The sequence below is a fragment of the Hippoglossus stenolepis genome, chromosome 21, assembly GCF_022539355.2.
Source record: "Hippoglossus stenolepis isolate QCI-W04-F060 chromosome 21, HSTE1.2, whole genome shotgun sequence".
Classification (NCBI taxonomy): Eukaryota; Metazoa; Chordata; class Actinopteri; order Pleuronectiformes; family Pleuronectidae; genus Hippoglossus; species Hippoglossus stenolepis.
Genome location: NC_061503.1, coordinates 16,976,987 through 16,993,444, shown reverse-complemented (window position 1 = coordinate 16,993,444; position 16,458 = coordinate 16,976,987).

Genomic DNA, 16,458 nt, shown 5'->3' with positions numbered 1-16,458 from the left:
ACACACACACACACACACACACACACACACGGACCAGTCTCCTTATCTACTCTATGTACTTGTTTGTATTTCCATTCCATGCTTAAGATGCACATGGCCGGCATCCATCTCACTATGGCTGCGGTGAATCTTAAACTGTGACCGAGGCAGCAGGAAGAGCGATTATCCCCCTCCTCTCCACCACCTGGCCAGCATGCAGGGAGTACAGTAGTTTGTGTCTGACAGTGTGGTAACCTACAGATGCAGTGTGTGTGTGTGTGTGTGTGTGTGTGTGAGAATTACATATTTTTGCCCTGACAGCTCCAGAGATTAAGCTTCGAGAAGTAAAACATGCTTTTTTTAGCAGCCAGCGTGACCCACAGTATCTCCGCTGCTTGGTCCGCACCAAGCGGAGACGGTTCCTCAGGTGTTGACACCAAAAATTGAGTTTGCTAAAACTTCTGTGGGCAGTTGCATCTCTCCGAAGAAGAAACTTCAATATGTGTGTCGTATCAATCGTGGCATCAAATAATATATCAAAAACAAACTTTCCGGAAAAAAAAAGACAACCTGTGCAAATTTAGCATATGTGAGCGTAGCTGCTACCGTCACGGATCACAGCAATTCCAGTGTTACAGGGTTCATGATTTTTAAGTTGCATCATATTTTTTTTATTTCCAAAACCACATTCAGTGGAGGAGCTGAGGTTAGAGGAGTCCAGGACTCTGACTGGAGACGCAGCCAGCAGACCTAGAATATGTATCGGCACATTAGCGGCTACAAGTGGAGTCCAGGGCGTGTGCTGCATCCAACACGCCGTTTATGATATAATATGTGTTGTAATACCAGTTTGGTTTTCATAGTGTGGGGTGGGGGGGGGGGGTTTGCTGTGAGCGAAGAGGAGAGGGTTCCGTTCAGAGACGAAGGAAAATGATTGTAAATGTCTCCACATTCAACAAACACATTTCTTTAAACATTTATCTTCTTCTTTTTCTGTCTGCGTCTCTTTAACTTGTCGGTGTGAAGTGTTATAGTCACACAGCTTGTTAAACTATATTATATATGTTTATGTGTGAGTGCATATGTGTGTGTGTGTGTGTATATATATATATATAATTCACATTTTACTCCGAACCTTAACCAGGACATCAGAAATACATTTTTGCCTCATTAGGACCAGGCTTTGGTCCCCATAAGGTCCACTGGTCCTAGCATGGACAGTGTTTATCCCAAAAAAGGTCCTAAAAAGATGTGCACACACACACACACACACACACACACATGCAGACAGGCACATGATATAATATTTCATTCTGTGTGTGGGTGTACCAGAGGTTCAGGTGTGTGCATATATATCAGGTGGTAAACTGTTACATGAGTTTTTCTCTCTGTCGGATGGCAGCGCCGCCGCAGCAGCAGCAGCAGCAGCTCTCATCACAGCAGTTGTGTATGTGGCAGCATAATGGGGTCACGGTGGATGTGCGGGACAGGGGCTCTTATTTCACCGGCTGAGAGATGGAATGTGCAGGGCGGCGGGTGGAGAAGGCCGCAGAAGGGTCTGAATAATGAATTCTCTACCTGTCTGCTTTGCCCCCCCCCCCCTCCCCAACAACACTCCACTTGGATATTAAAAGATGTCATGGGTCCTGCGGTGTCGCAGCAGAGCCGCTGGTAATGATACCGGGACGGCGCATAGCAGAGGTGTGCAGAAGTGAAGCAGATGAAGAGTGACAGAATGATATTATAAGCCAGGAGTTTCAGCGTTGGCTTGCCAAACATTGCAGGTTCTGATTTGTGCAATTAGGTCGTTGTGTTTTTTTCTTATCCCACACAGGGAGTGACAGCGTGGACTTTGTTCGTAGGCGACAACGTTTTTGGGATAAAAACTCCCGAGAATGGTTTGGACATCGGCCCGGGGGGAGGACGGAGAGCAGCCCGGTGTCCACGCAGTGAAGCTCTGCTCTTTCCAGGTGACAGCTGAGGAGTATTACTGTGCAGATTAGACCCTGAAACACTGTTCACCAACCCCAGGTTTTCACCTGAGGGAGATCTGTTCAACAGCTTTCCTCTGCAAAGGCACAGAAAGGGACACTGCTCAGCGCCGAGCCGACTGCGGCGCGTTGGAAATGGATTCGTGTTAGGAGGTGACACAACTATGCCAAACGTATATATATGTTAAGTGGGCATGATTTAATTATTTCACAGGAGCTTCGGAGCATAAAAACAAATGAGGTCTGGAAAACAAACACGCAGAGGCGCATTATTTCAATTAAAGTGTTTACCTAACGATGATCAGAACGTCCACGGGTCCCGTAGCCTGCAGGTTCCATGGAATCTGTCTGAAGAGGAGATGCAAACCGTCCGTTTCATCATCCCGTCTCATTTGAACTTGGATAATTACTGCATGTGTGGAGGCATGTGTGTGTGTGTGTGTGTGTGTGTGTGTGTGTGTGTGTGTGTGTGTGCGTGGGTAAGAAGGGACAAGGTGGATGTCGACACGCAGGAATGTGACTACGAGGCTGTGGCACATCATTAGTCCACCAGCCAGGTTCACTGGGTTGTAGTGCAGGGTTTGGATTCCTACATTATTAACTGACACACCGAGACTCCGGTGTGAGGGCTGGTTTGTACGGAACAGACACTACATGGCCTCCTATCAGGGAGCTGTGAGGTGAATGGAGGCAAGCGCGGTGTGGTTACCAATTCAAAGCGTCGCCAAGTCGGCCAATCAACCGAGACGCCGCGGAGACACAGCTGATACGGACGCGGTGGTGTGTGAGTACACAGTTGTCCTCAGCTCAGCTGTAGCCGTCTCTATTTGCCCTCTCTATTTTCTTTGTTTTTCTTGTTTTCATACACCAGCGGTCCCCGTCGAGGACGCGTGGCCCCACGCCACGAGCGCTCCTCTTCTCTGACAGAACAAATTAAAGCCGAGATGACAGACGAAAGGCCAAATGGTTCCAGAAAGGCGCAACGGAAAGTGCTGTTAATGAAAGACCCTTGTGTGAAAATGGGGAACCTCGGTGGCAACAAAACACGCCATGAATATGCAGTGCCCGAGTCAGCCGAGCTTATTTAGCATACTAAGAGGAGGACAGCGTTTTCTGAAGAAAAAAAAAGAAAAACGCTCGCTGCTGCACTCGATCAGGATAAATGTTCGAAACCACGCCGACGCTTCGCAGCCTTTTAAAGACGTGATGTGGATTTGTTGCCTCACGCGTGATCTAATGTGAGGTGAGAGCAGAGGTTTGTGCATTAAACAGCTACTTTCTATGAGGAGTGTAATTAAACGGATGACAGCTTTATTAACGTGCACGTGATTAGCAGCGAGCGGATGATTTACATTCTCCTAAGTGTGACGCTCGGGGACTATTTTCCCATGAAGCTTCGTCAACAACTGTTACAGACTGTCCTCCAAAAACTGTCGTGGAGTTATTTGCAGTGGAAGTCGTTGGCAGGAGGTATATGATTGTTGTGCTGGTATTTTGAAAAAAAAAGACTTTGACCTCATTTATCTTTTTCTTTTGTTTTGTTGCAGTGTTCCATAACAAGACAAGAGAGCAGAACCCAAAGCCATGAAATTCACCGTAAAATCCCATCTGCTGTGACAATACCAACCCGAGATAAGATTTGTAATGTAATTGTCTTGCCAATCAGGTCTGGTTAAGGTCAAATTTATTATTTATTCATCTGCTACAGTATTGATTCATCTGCTGCTACCCGGTCCTGCTCATGTATTCTTCATTAACTCTAACTGTAGATAATCTATGTCTGTATTACTTTCTGCGATCACTCAGTATTTATCCACGTTCTTACGATCAGTTTTCACAGCCGTTATCTTGTCCTTTCACAGTTACAGTCACATAAACTGCTCTCACTTCATAACTTCAGTATTTTGCACTGATCTTTAAATGACCCTGCACTGATGTCATGGTTGTTTTCTTTCTTGTTTTCACTTGTTGTCTTGACGTGCTCTATTTCCCTTAGAACTGCCCTCCGGGGACAAATAGAGTTGTTTTGAAATTGAAATTTTCCAAAGTCGCACACACCTAAATAATTAATTGTGGCTGTTGCGGTTCTGTATTTAACGTTAGAGTTCGAGCACGGACCATTTGGGCCCTTCTCCATCCATCCAGCGTCCTGAATCTATCTCTTGTGACCACTTCTGATCAGATCTCACTTCCCGGCTCAATATGCAAATAAATACGTGCTTCATTTCTGTTGGCGGAGACCAAAGTGAGTTGCTTTGAGTGAACAAACTGAACAATGTGTTTGTTTGTGTTTGTGAGAGAGAAACAAAGGATGAAGATCAACCATCGCCTGTACAAACATCAACTTGTGAAAACGACTTTACTGTGACGATCAATAGATCCAAATAAAACAAAGTTAGCCTCAGTTTTCGACGGGTGTGTCTTATTCCGGCTCGCCGGCCTCCATCGCCACATTTTCCTTGGAAGGCAAGTTGTGGAAGCAAACACACAAAGGAGTCCGACCGCTACTGTGAGCTCCCTCCTCTCATTAATGTCTAAATTGTGTAGCTGATGGGTGTGTGCAGCTTGGCAGGGCCCTGCTCTCTGGGACTCGCCAGCATCACTTTGACAGATGGCGGGAGGAAGCAGCTGCGACTGAGGGATGTGCGGAGGAGCCAGGAGAGGCAGCAGCTCCACCACCTCGAGATGGGGGTTGAGAGCAAAGGACGAAAGTTGGAAAAACAATGGAGAGTGAGTCCTGGAGCGCCGCCGTGGTACAAGCAGCCACTGGGCACCAACCTGCCGCCTGTGTCCCTGACGTGGAGCAAAACTCACCGTTTCTCCGCTCCCCCACCGGCACAGAGCTGAGCTTCAATCACTCTCCTCCCCTTTTCTTTCCATTTCATTCAGATCGTCCCCGAACCGATCCCACGACTTCCCACCAAAAGCTACCTTAAGTACTTTTCTCGAAATCTCCTTGCACCAAAAAAAACTATTTTCCAGGGAAACTTCCGGCTCCTCCTCCCGGTTGATGTGCTGCTTGGCAGGAGGGATGCATAGGAACGAGCAGTTAGTGGCTCCCCAGTCCAACTGGGGAGCCCAGCTTGAGAAACGAGCTGGCATTTGCAGATAGGCAGGCGCAGACCGATGGAGTCACTCTGAAGGCTTCTGACGGAAACTCTCATTGCTTTCCTCGGTGGTTAAATCACTCTGTATGGTAAAGGGGTGAGCGCGTTGAGGCACTGTGGGCTGAAGCACAACGCAGCCATCTGAGCTCGGGACTCCTGCTCAGCACGATATTAACACGAGCCAAGATCTCTGCTCCGATATGCCATCGCGTTGCTTCTCACTCGACCTCGGGGTCACATCAAGGCGAGACTATTTTTCGGTTTCTCGGTTCCTCAAAGAAGTTAAAAAAACACATCTGTTTAAATGCAAATGTTCCGTTTCAAAGATAACATCACTTTGCAGACACATTTCCTCCGTTTTTTCCCAGCTGCCTCCACAACACACATCACTTCCTTTATTCTGTGTTTCTTCTCGGCGAGCAGAGCAGATGTTCCCCACCAAAATAGTGGAAGTGCTTTGGGGCCTTTTAGGACGACGATGCGAGTTGTTCTGCTTGACAAACAGCCATTTTCTAATTAAGCATAGCTTCCAAATAAAGGGGGTAAACAGAAAGAGGCTTCAAACGGGGGCCTCGTGTCAGAGGAAACCGGGTTGGGCCCCCGCGCTCATTAAAAATGATCTGTTCTCCTTCCAATAAAAACAAAGACACGGCTGCATGTGACTGTGGGCACAGCGGAGGCATTCATGTACACATGGATGTGTGTTTATGTGCCTGTGTTTGCGTGGCTTCCTGACAGAATGGGCTGAATCTCATTCACAGTCCAAGGGGTCACTTATTGACTGGTTCAGCCCCCCTGACAGCGCCCAGACGGAATGGAAGCTTAACAAGATTACGGTTATATATAGCCGAGGTAATGGGAATCTCTCTGGAGGCTCTGGCGCGGCTGATTTGTGCCCTGTTACCCAGATTTGAGCAGAAATGCCTAACATTCAGCACACAGCCTCTCTCCACCGGGGGAAACCTCCTGATACATTAGGGCTGCAGCGGATCAATCAATCTACCGGCTCCCTGCTCTCCCATCTCGCCACCTGCTGCCTGCCAGGACAGTGATTCCTCAGAGGACTGCGCCCGGGGCTGCACTGTCCATGCATGCCTGTCCACCTCCACCACCAGTTAGAGGAATAACTAGCCGAGTGGGCCGAATCTCTACCACAGTCTCCCGTCCTTCCTGTGCCGATACTCGGGGTCCAAAACTCGCTGGTGCAACAGATTGTTGCCGTCCAGTGTCGTGTTGTCGCGTGGAGTTACGGCGGAGGAGCTAAGGATCGTAGGGAGTGGAAGAAAAGAAGGTTCGTGTTGGAAAATGCAGCACCCCCACACTCGTTTTGATTAATGGACCTCTCTCCGCCGGTGAATGACGAATTATCAGAAGGCTGGACGGCTCGTTCATCACTGTCAGCCGGGGTCTGTGAGTGTGGCGTCTCCAGTCCACCAGCGAGTCGCGCTACCATCTCACCCTTATCGCTCCCACCTGGTCCTGGAGATTTGCGGAGAGAGAGAGAGAGAGGAGACGTGAGGGGGAGGCAGAAGGCCTCGGGGAGCGCAGCTGAGGCATTGAATTTTTTGGCGGCGACTGTGTTTTGTCACCCTCCTGGCAGCCATTAGAGAAAGGGACGCTGCACTTATTCGGAGATTTACTGTACGCGTAATCAGATAACCTGACGGGGGGGGAATGCCTACCAGCAGGCGCGGTCATCCACCAACTCGCCGCCATAGGACCGAAGTTAATTTGGGAGAAAGGAGAGGAGGTGGGTGATGAGAGTGTTGAACAAGTGAACGGCCGATATTAGGGGATTTTGTTTTGTGTCTCAGTCCAACTTTCTGCCTCGTCTCTAATTAAGCAGGTAGAAAAAAGCGCTTTAGCAACGGGAATCTTATCTTTGTTTTTGCCAGGCGTCAGAGATAGTGTTCAGAGGCATAAACGCTAATTAATTACCAAGAGTGTAGCGTGCTGTGAGGCGGCTTCTGTGCCGGGTGCGTGTTGTGATGAAGGGATACAGATGGACACATGAGCAGCTACACACACACACACACAGACACACACACACACACACACACACACACACACACACACACACACTCGTTTATATATTTAAGTCTCTGTCCCTATTCATGCACTCTAAAAAAATCGAAGTTGAACTTTGTAGAAAAGTTGCACCAACTTATTATTTTTGTTCAGATACATTTCATAATTCTAAAAACTTCAAATTTTAAGTTTGACATGATCAGAATTGTCCCTGATCTTTTAAATTACCTTACATTAACTTGTCTCAAAGCACTTTTACACAAGTCCCACTCCCTCATTAGCACATCATTCTCAGAGCATTCTCACAGGAACAAGGAAGCGGGCATCGACCCACCGACCTTTTGATTAGTGGAAGACATCATTTGGACCCAGAGTCTGCACAGTAACGATCGGGGATGGAGCCACATTATCAGAATCCTGCCAAGTCAATCACAGCTGTCAATCATGGCGTTTCACTCCGTTATTATTGCATTTATTTATTATCAATTAAAACAGTGAGCAAAACATCTTTTATTTTGGTCCATGTCCCATTCGCCGACATGGCCGAGCCAATGACCAGCCACCAGGAGGCGCATCAGTATCTTTGGCTTCCCTTACCAGGAGCTGTCACGTCGTCCATCTTCATATGCACCTTCCACCTGGACACGGCAGAGAAAGTAAAGTAGTTGTTTTTCAAGCGAGGTACCGTCCTTTGACACCGACAGCAGACCAAGCTGAGCCGGTGATGGATGGAAAGTGGACAGCTGTCGACGGGCGGAAGGGACGGCGGCGGGGCGGGGGGGGGCTCGAACCCCCGGCGGAGACGCACCTAATTCCCAGGTCTTGTTTTGTCAATAAACAGCAGCAAGTGGCACTCAATTAGGGAGCTTTATTGACTGTGCTGCCTGGCCTGTGTCAGATGTCAGCCGGTGACACCGCGTGATGTCCGACACAGACACTTTCTGAGATTACAGAAAATAGAAAAATCAAACGGAAGATTGCAGAAGGAGGGAGGGAGGATTTGGAGAGGAATACAGACAGGGGGAGATGGGGGGGGTGATAAAAAAAAAGAGTGGCGACTGCGATGACGAGTCCTCAGAGCAATTTTTTCTTAAGTGCTCGGGTTATTATGTCTTGTTGAGTCCACTGAATGTGAGCTTAGGCAAAAATGAGAAAGAAAATCAGATGTGACAAATGGTGGCAGTAATTGGCAGGTTTCCTTTTGTTGTTTTTCGTGTTTATTCTCACAAACCAGACGAGTCAGGCTGCGACTGAAAAGAGCAGAAATCCTCCTCGAGTGTGAATAAATCCTCCAGCCGTTGTTTGTCTTCTCGTCTGCACTATGTTGCCTTTTGTTTTTACTTCAAATGCCGCCGCATCGTCTGCTCTTCCTCCCCGACAGGAGGAAACAAACACAACCACCAGCTTAGCAGGCTTTACAAAGTAATTGGTTTCGAGTCTTTTCTTTGAAGTGCTTACATTTTTTGACACATTGGTGCTTTTTTATTTTTTCCCCCTGCGATCTGTTTACAGTGTTTTAAAACAATCTAAGAGGGAAAAAGTACTTTTATTAAACCTGCACTGGAAACTCGGTCCTGTGAACTTTGAACAAACGGAAAACACATCAACCCCCGTCAGACACGCCCTTACACTTATTAATTTATCTTCACTCATCTTTGTTTAACGTTATTAAAAAAATGCTGCCAAAGTACAGAAAGGATAACGGAGGAATTAGAGCACCGAGCTGGGGGCTGTTAGGTTTTTCTTTCTTTTTAAGCATCAGTGTCAGAAATATCTCTGGTTTACAAAAAGCAGAATATTGATGAATATTACAAAGTGAACCTCAGCCGTTAACCGGTATCTTAAAACAGTACTTGCTGATATTTCAGGCTTTGTTTCTATAAAGGAGAGAACTAGAGGCAGAAAAGCTTTAATTTCTGAAAAAAATTGATTTACTGTATAAAAGCCATATTTAAATAGAACAGAACAATATACACAAGACAAATCTTCACATGCCACAGTGAAATTTAAGCTCCTCTTTTCGTCTGAAACACTCGATTTCAGCTCCTGTCTCTTTAAGGCCCCTCCTCCCTCCCGATGAAGCCCAATCTGCTCTGATTGGCCAGCTCGCTGCCTCTGTTGTGATTGGTCAACCACTTACAACGCATGGAGGAAATGGTTGGGGTTTCTTAACTTTGCGAAGGTTTCACTTTAAGAAAAATTTAACTATTAAACGAACTAGAGGAAAGAAACACTGAAGAAGAAGCAGACGTCTCCTCTAACAATGCAAAAGAACTTCCTGTTGTGTTGAATATGATTTTCTCAGGTTCCCCTGTAGAGCGGACGATGCCTCATATGAATAAATCTAAAGCAAATGTCCCATATTTTATAACCTATTCAATAACATTGATATTGTTTTTTAAATGATCGGCATTAGAGAAAAGATCCGTCATGATGAACGCTACATGAGAAATAAAATACTGATGAGGTGTCCCGAACACAATGGATGCCGCAGAGGAGGAGCCACCACACTTCATCATCCCCTCCGCTGAATTCATTATTTTTTCATGTCGGGGCTCGGGACATTACACTTCAGCTTGTTTAATAGCCACTTTCCAAACTTCAGCTTCTCTCGGACTAAACTTCACAAGTTAAACTTTTATCTTCACCTCCTCAGTTTAACTGTCGATGGGGTTTGGACACTGTTTTCGACCAATGACTTTTAAAGGACTCCTTGTATTTTTGCCTTTATTGATATGACGTTGTAAGCGTGAAATGATGAGGTCGGAATCAAACCTACAGCGGCTGCAGGAGCCGTCTATCCTCTGTACACGGGGAGACAACCACAACAAGTTGACACAAAATTGAAGTGTTGAAATGCTGCATATTATGGGAACTTGCACTTTCACAGGATTGTCCAGCAAAGCTCTAAAATAGGACCCAACCTTTTTCTACACCTTCCTTTTCTCTGTCTTTCGGTGATGCAGGTGGTCTTCAGGGAACTCTACAGGGATCTTTTTGCTTCCACGATCTAATTACGATCATTAGCGCCCAGCGTGATGCTAAGCTGCATCTACCTTGACGCCCAACAGATGGTTATGCTCTGGATTTCCAAACTTGGCAGGGGTTCTTCATCCCAGCAGGTGAGCGTCTCCTCCTCCTCCGACTCACCTGTCTCACACATGAAACACAGAGATAAAATAACGTGGTGACTTTAGTGACTCCTTAATACTTAATGTGGCTTTTCCATATTTAAAAAAACGTGTTAAAACGAGGAAAAACCAACAGCTTTCACACATGACACTCGGCTAAAAGAGCCGTTTTAATTTGTTCGTATTAATATTGGAGCGTAAGCATTGATTAATGTGGCCTCAATTTGAATTAACACATGCAATCCCCCGTGTATATATTTTCCAAAAAGTAACCGAAAAGTTTTTAATGATGCATGCAGCTATGGCTCAAAGGGTTAAACCTGCACCTTCAGCTAAAGAGGATATGTAAATGGAGCTGGATTCTCACAGCCGGGAAAAAGCTTGTGACACTCTTTTTCATTTTATTGGGAATAATGTTAGTGAGGTAGTAATTACAGTCGCCGAAACCTTCTCTGCAGACTCTGCTGCTCGCACACAGACCTTCAGAGCCAGTAGTTTATTCCTGGATATTGTCACTGCATCTGAGTTAAGACAGAACAAAGCCCTCCGGTTCTCCAACTGGGAGCAGTCCAGTCGTGCAGGTTGGACGTACACGGGGAGTAATTCTTTGAGAGTATTAGGCAAACAATTTAACTGCGAGCCACGTGCCAAAGTCACAAATGAGCATCCGCCGCAGCCAAGTGGACGCTCGCCTGCCAAGCACGACTAATTATTGGGTGAGTTTAGCCAACATGTTCAAATGATTTATGATAATGAGAATGAAAATAAACCCGCTACTGTCAAATGGCGGGTCTGACCATGGCATGTGGAGTTAATCTGCCCTCCCTGTAACATGGCTGCGGAGGCAACGGGAGCGGATGTGGGGACGGTGCCAGATCCTTGAGAGTCTCTGTCGCTGGAGGCCTTTTAAAAGCACGACGACAGAATGTGGCTCAGGAGGAGTCGTGTATTTCCTGCTGTTTCCGAGTGTTTGGCTCCTTTTTCTTCAACAACCTTCTACCTGTGCACATCTAACATTTACAATACAAGTGCTCCACGCAGCGCTCACACTCCAACGCCACTCGTTCACCTGAAATAGGAACTGCATTGTGGTTCTGCTGCTTCGTTATCACGCCACCACAGTAGTGTCGACACAACGTGTACATGTGAGTCCTGACACCTACTGATGAGTGATATAGTGCGCCTGGAAGAAATGGTAACTAATACATAATGTAAACGTGTAAAGATGTTTAGGGGATGTCGTTCATTTCTATAGCAACAACTCATTACACCACTTTACCTGCAATAGGTGGGAGAAGGTGGCTAACGTACCAAAAAGGGAGAAATCAGACTCCCAGCGGGAAACTCTGAAGAGCTAAAGTTAGTCTCAGGTAAACCTACACTCGGTCGCCATCTCTTTTATTTAGAGTCGGAGGGTATGGGAGACGTGGAGCACGACGTTTAGGACAGAGTCGATCTATCGTTAATCTGTCTCTTTCTATTTCTGCCTGTGCATAGACACAGAGGATGTGATGTGTGGGTGTGGAGGTTTAAATGCACCTTTGACTGAGCTGTGAAAATCAACGAGCAAATGAAACAGTGTTAAATAATGTAACAATATAATAATATTTGATTTTGACTTGATGAAAGGATTGTGGCCTGTTTCCTTGGTTGTGTGCGACATGTAAGTATTCGCAAGATGTGATTGTGAGATGAGAGAATCATTGTTGATTAGCCAGAACTAAACTTTTAATTAACCCCAGCTACTGTTACCGTGGCTTCATTGTGTGTATCAGAGTCAAGGATTCTTGATTTCGCAATTATTGTTTCAGACATTTAAGTGTGAAAAATGTCTTATTGTTTGATGTGACTTGCAGAATGTGGTCAATTATAAAATGACAGGAGGATGTTTTATTTGCACCCCGGTAACAAAAGAAGTAAGATGTCAGAGCTTGAATAAAAGCTGCCGTGCGACGTGTGGAGCCTCATTCATTCTGAAGGTGAAACATCCAAATAATAATTCCCAGTGTCCTCCAGTGAGGCTGGTAGTGCACCGAACTGGAACAAAAGAGGTGTGAGAGAGAAACAAGGCTCTTGTACGGCATTAGTTAGCTGTAATTTCACATATTCCAAACATTCTTTCATTTATTACCTTTTTCTTATGTCAGGGATGGACCTTTAATTATTTGCACATATCTGCCTGTAGCGTCTGTGCAGGGCGCGGCCTTGGAGTCCATTTTCCTCGGCCGACCTCGTGACCCGGCCTCTTTCCCCCGCCGCCGACCAATTGGAACCCAATTGCTCTGCTTTTCATTCAGTCGTCGCTGCTTGTTTCCACCTCATTGTCGGGATGACGGGTCAAAGCTGTGATGCAGATTAACTGAGCAAATAAATAAGTAAAAAGGCAAGTAAGCAGGAGCTTGGCTTGGGTTGAATCAATAAGGTCAAATGAGAACGGAAAAACAACAAGAGCACGAGGGAGTGGAAGGAAAGTGGCAAATGGAAGTCGAGAGGGAGCTGTGGATAATCAAGTGAGCTATCAGCTGCATGTTAAACCCACAGGAACCCTTTTCCCTGGAGGAAATGAATGTTCAGGAACACAGTGAGGGCTCATCTCCTCCCGTAGAAGTCTGCATTAAGTGTCCCCCACTGGCCCTGCACACTAGACCTGAGGGGGGGGAGGAGGAGAGGAGGAAGCACAGAAGTTGTGGTGTATTGATTCAGCCGCTCGGATTATTTCGTCTGCTCTTTCTAAGCCAATTTACTTACTTACAACAAAAAAACAACACTATCGCATCCAGGAACGTTTCAATTTGGGCTCCATTTCAAGCACCAGGGGGCGACTGGGACTCAGGAGGTAGAGCGTGTCACCCACTAACCAGAGGTTCGATCCCTGGCTCCTAAAAGTCAGCATGCAAGTGTGCCTGGGCAAAATACTGAACCTCTGCACTTATCAATATATTAATAGTGGGTTTTGAAATGTTCCCACACTCTGCTGCAAGTGAAAGCGTTTCCCCTGCAGTAGATTTGGTTTTGTCATAAATGCACCAGCTCCAATGCACTTTAGATCATGAGCTCACGTCGTTAAAGCCGAGCCCTGATTGTCAGTACTTGCCGGCTCGAAGAATAACAGCTACTGATGGAGAAGAATGAAACAGGACATGATTCTACAAAAAGTCTCCAAGATGCAATTCCTCATATTTTCTTGCAAAACTCCAGTTGCTCTCCTCTCTCGCTGCCAATGCGCCGTGTCACCGCTTCAAACAGACAAACAGAGTACACTGGAAACCAGCAGAGGAAGACGGGTGTCGTTTTTCTGCAAAGCTCAGAGAAGTGGTATGAATTCAATTGAGGTGAAATTCTGTTTGTGCCCTAAAAACAATGAGATGGGTTTTATTAACTGAAAATGGTGGAAACAGTGAGAGTGGAAAAAGCTCTTTCCCAATTGCATTAGGACCGGATCTGGGAGAGCTGGTGCAATAATGCAAGGGGGCCGGGTCACATTACAACAGGATGGTAAAGGGTTTAGCGGATGAGCGAGGCCCGGAGAGAATAAGACAGACCGACTCAGAGGCTCAACAAAAACCATGGAAGATATTGAAAGTGTCGAAAATGTGAGTGAATGGGACGGAGAGGAAGAAACGGAGGAGGTTAGAAAGGTTGTGTGCACGAGAGCAAAAACATCGGAAAGTTTACCAGTGGCCTTGTGGTTAAAGTTCTATTCCATGTTACTGCAACGTTCAATTCACCCTCTGTCCTTTGTTCATATGTTCCTCCTCTTCTTCTCCACGTTTCCTGTCAACAAATATCCACAATATCTAATAAAGGCAAGAAATATACAAAATAATTACAGTAGCAGGACAGAGTCACATCATTGCTTGGTGTGTTTAAACGTGTAGCAGCGTAGACTTCTATCATCACCCAACAAAGTGCCGCAGTAATGCTCGATGATTAAAAGTGCAACAGATTGGAAACTTGAACCCAGGAAGGCTGGTGAAATTAATCTTTTTAACTTAAGCTACACTTCAAGTACGTATTTAATTGGGTCTTTAAGTCAGAAGTGAATGGTGTAACTCCAAGTTCTTGTACAATGATAGAAATGTTGCCATAGCGATGGAAATGTGATAGATACAGAGAAAGGTCCAAAAATGAAGTATCATCTCAAGGTTAACATAATTCATTGGAATATGATTTATTAAATATTCAGGCTATTGACAGTGAGATGGAGTTAAAGGCTGCCGCTTAGTAACCCAAGGACACTGCAGTCTCATTTAGTCGTACTGGACCTTGAAAAGCACAAAATGGCTCCAACAATGAGGTGAATCAGCCGGAGCCACTCAACCCTCTAGGATGACTCTGGCTTCTCAATAGCATCCCCATGTCTGGCCCCCGCTGCCCGACTGTCTGCTCCCTGACCGTCCCTGACAAGCGCAAGTGTCTGAGTGCCACTCACTCGGTGTCCTTGCATCTGCCAGGGCGCGACACACACCCATCGATACGTGGAAAGATATACTCTCCCTGTAACGGTGGAGGGATACTGATTTAATCAAGGCCTTCGATCGGCACCTCACCTTCTGCCAAACGACAATGTGATTGAGGACATTAAATAGCAATAACAGAGTGTCGCTGTGAAGACGAACCCCCAGGCTCCAGTTTTCAAATTGCCATCTTCCTCTCTTAGGAGTTATAAAGATGACGAAAACGACGCTTTTGCTTTTTTTGTTGATCTAAAGAAGAAAAACTTCCATAAGTACAAAGGTAAAGAATAATGATCTGTGTTTTTATGGTTTTTATGGTTGGGTTTGGCTTTTGGGAGACCTTCTAAACGTGACAAATTCACTGTCCTTCAGGAAAACTTAAGGTTGTGTTAAAGTGGGGTTCGTTATTGGTGGTAGGAAAGTTTCTAGTCCATCTATTTCCTCCCACCACTGCCTTTGTCTGCTTTGAGGTTTCAAACTTATTCAGTTTTCTCAACAACATCGATTCCCCCCTCTTTTCCTATCTCACAACTTCCTCCCTCGCAGGATGTTGTTTTCTGGGCGGTGGCTATTATAGGTTGTGTGGTGCCGACCCGTGGGGTTGTGCGATCTCTCATACTCGCGGCTCTTATCCAAAGTGATTCAGACAGGCGCATTAAAATGCAAATTCTTGCCTGTGCACTCCTTGCCATTTTGTCACTTCCTTTCTCCTTGTGTGGCATGTTGAGGGGACAGGAATTAGAGCGCTGGCCCTGGGGTTGAATATTCAAATGGCCACCTGATTTCCCAGCAGAGCAGCAGCAGCCGGCAGGTTTCCATTTACATAGTTCCCTTTCCCCCATTTACTGCCTATCAACGCCGACTGACTCGACTCCAACGATCCACTGGACTATTCATACAACTTTCAACTCTGATTGTGCGACGAACATTCAATCAGCAAACTTCCCACTTACGTCGACCACATTGTGTTTCTTGGATAAGACCCATTCACGAAACTTCACACAACCAAAAAGGTCATAAAGTCATAATTTGAAATAATGCTGTGGAAAAATGGCTGCTCATTAACGCTACTGGAACTGTTTCCTTGTTGGTAGAGGTCACCGCTCTTATAGCTCTGGAGTGGTTACTGGGGTTTGACTGACCAATTATAACTCGTATGTAACGCTGAACATGAGCACAATAGGATAATATAGGTAATTAAGCCTGGAGCTGGTTTTTTTGCCCCCGTGCTTTCTGGGTAAAGGAACCTTGTGAATTAATTTCTCCTTGAAAGTACAGGAAATGAACTCACTGCAGGCCGCTGTCTGATTCTCTCAGTGGTTTTTTATTCAGTACAAAAGGTATGAGAACAATGCGAGTAATGGCATTAAAGGAATAAAATGTGCCGACATTCTCACAGCGTTGGTTTTTCAACTGTAACACACTGCCGTCGACATGGCTGGTGTTTCTGTGCGGTGTAAGAGCAGCGGCCCTCCGGTCGAACAGGCAGTGACAAACTCATGAATTTGACCGTAAGAAGTGTACAAAAATAATGTCTCCACAGTCGGCCTGTCTTCATTATACCTGCCTCTGTCAACGACTGCCCTCTTCTCCTGAATGCCCGAGCTGAATGGCTAATTAACTGGATAAGGTGCATGGGGAGCAGTCGACCACGGCAGCCACCTGTCGGCTGGAGCGCCGCCAAATGACAAACGCCCGCGGGGCTGCGCTGCCGAGGTTGAGTCTGTGTTTTCCACTCTGTCGCCTTGCACCGCACCCCAGCATG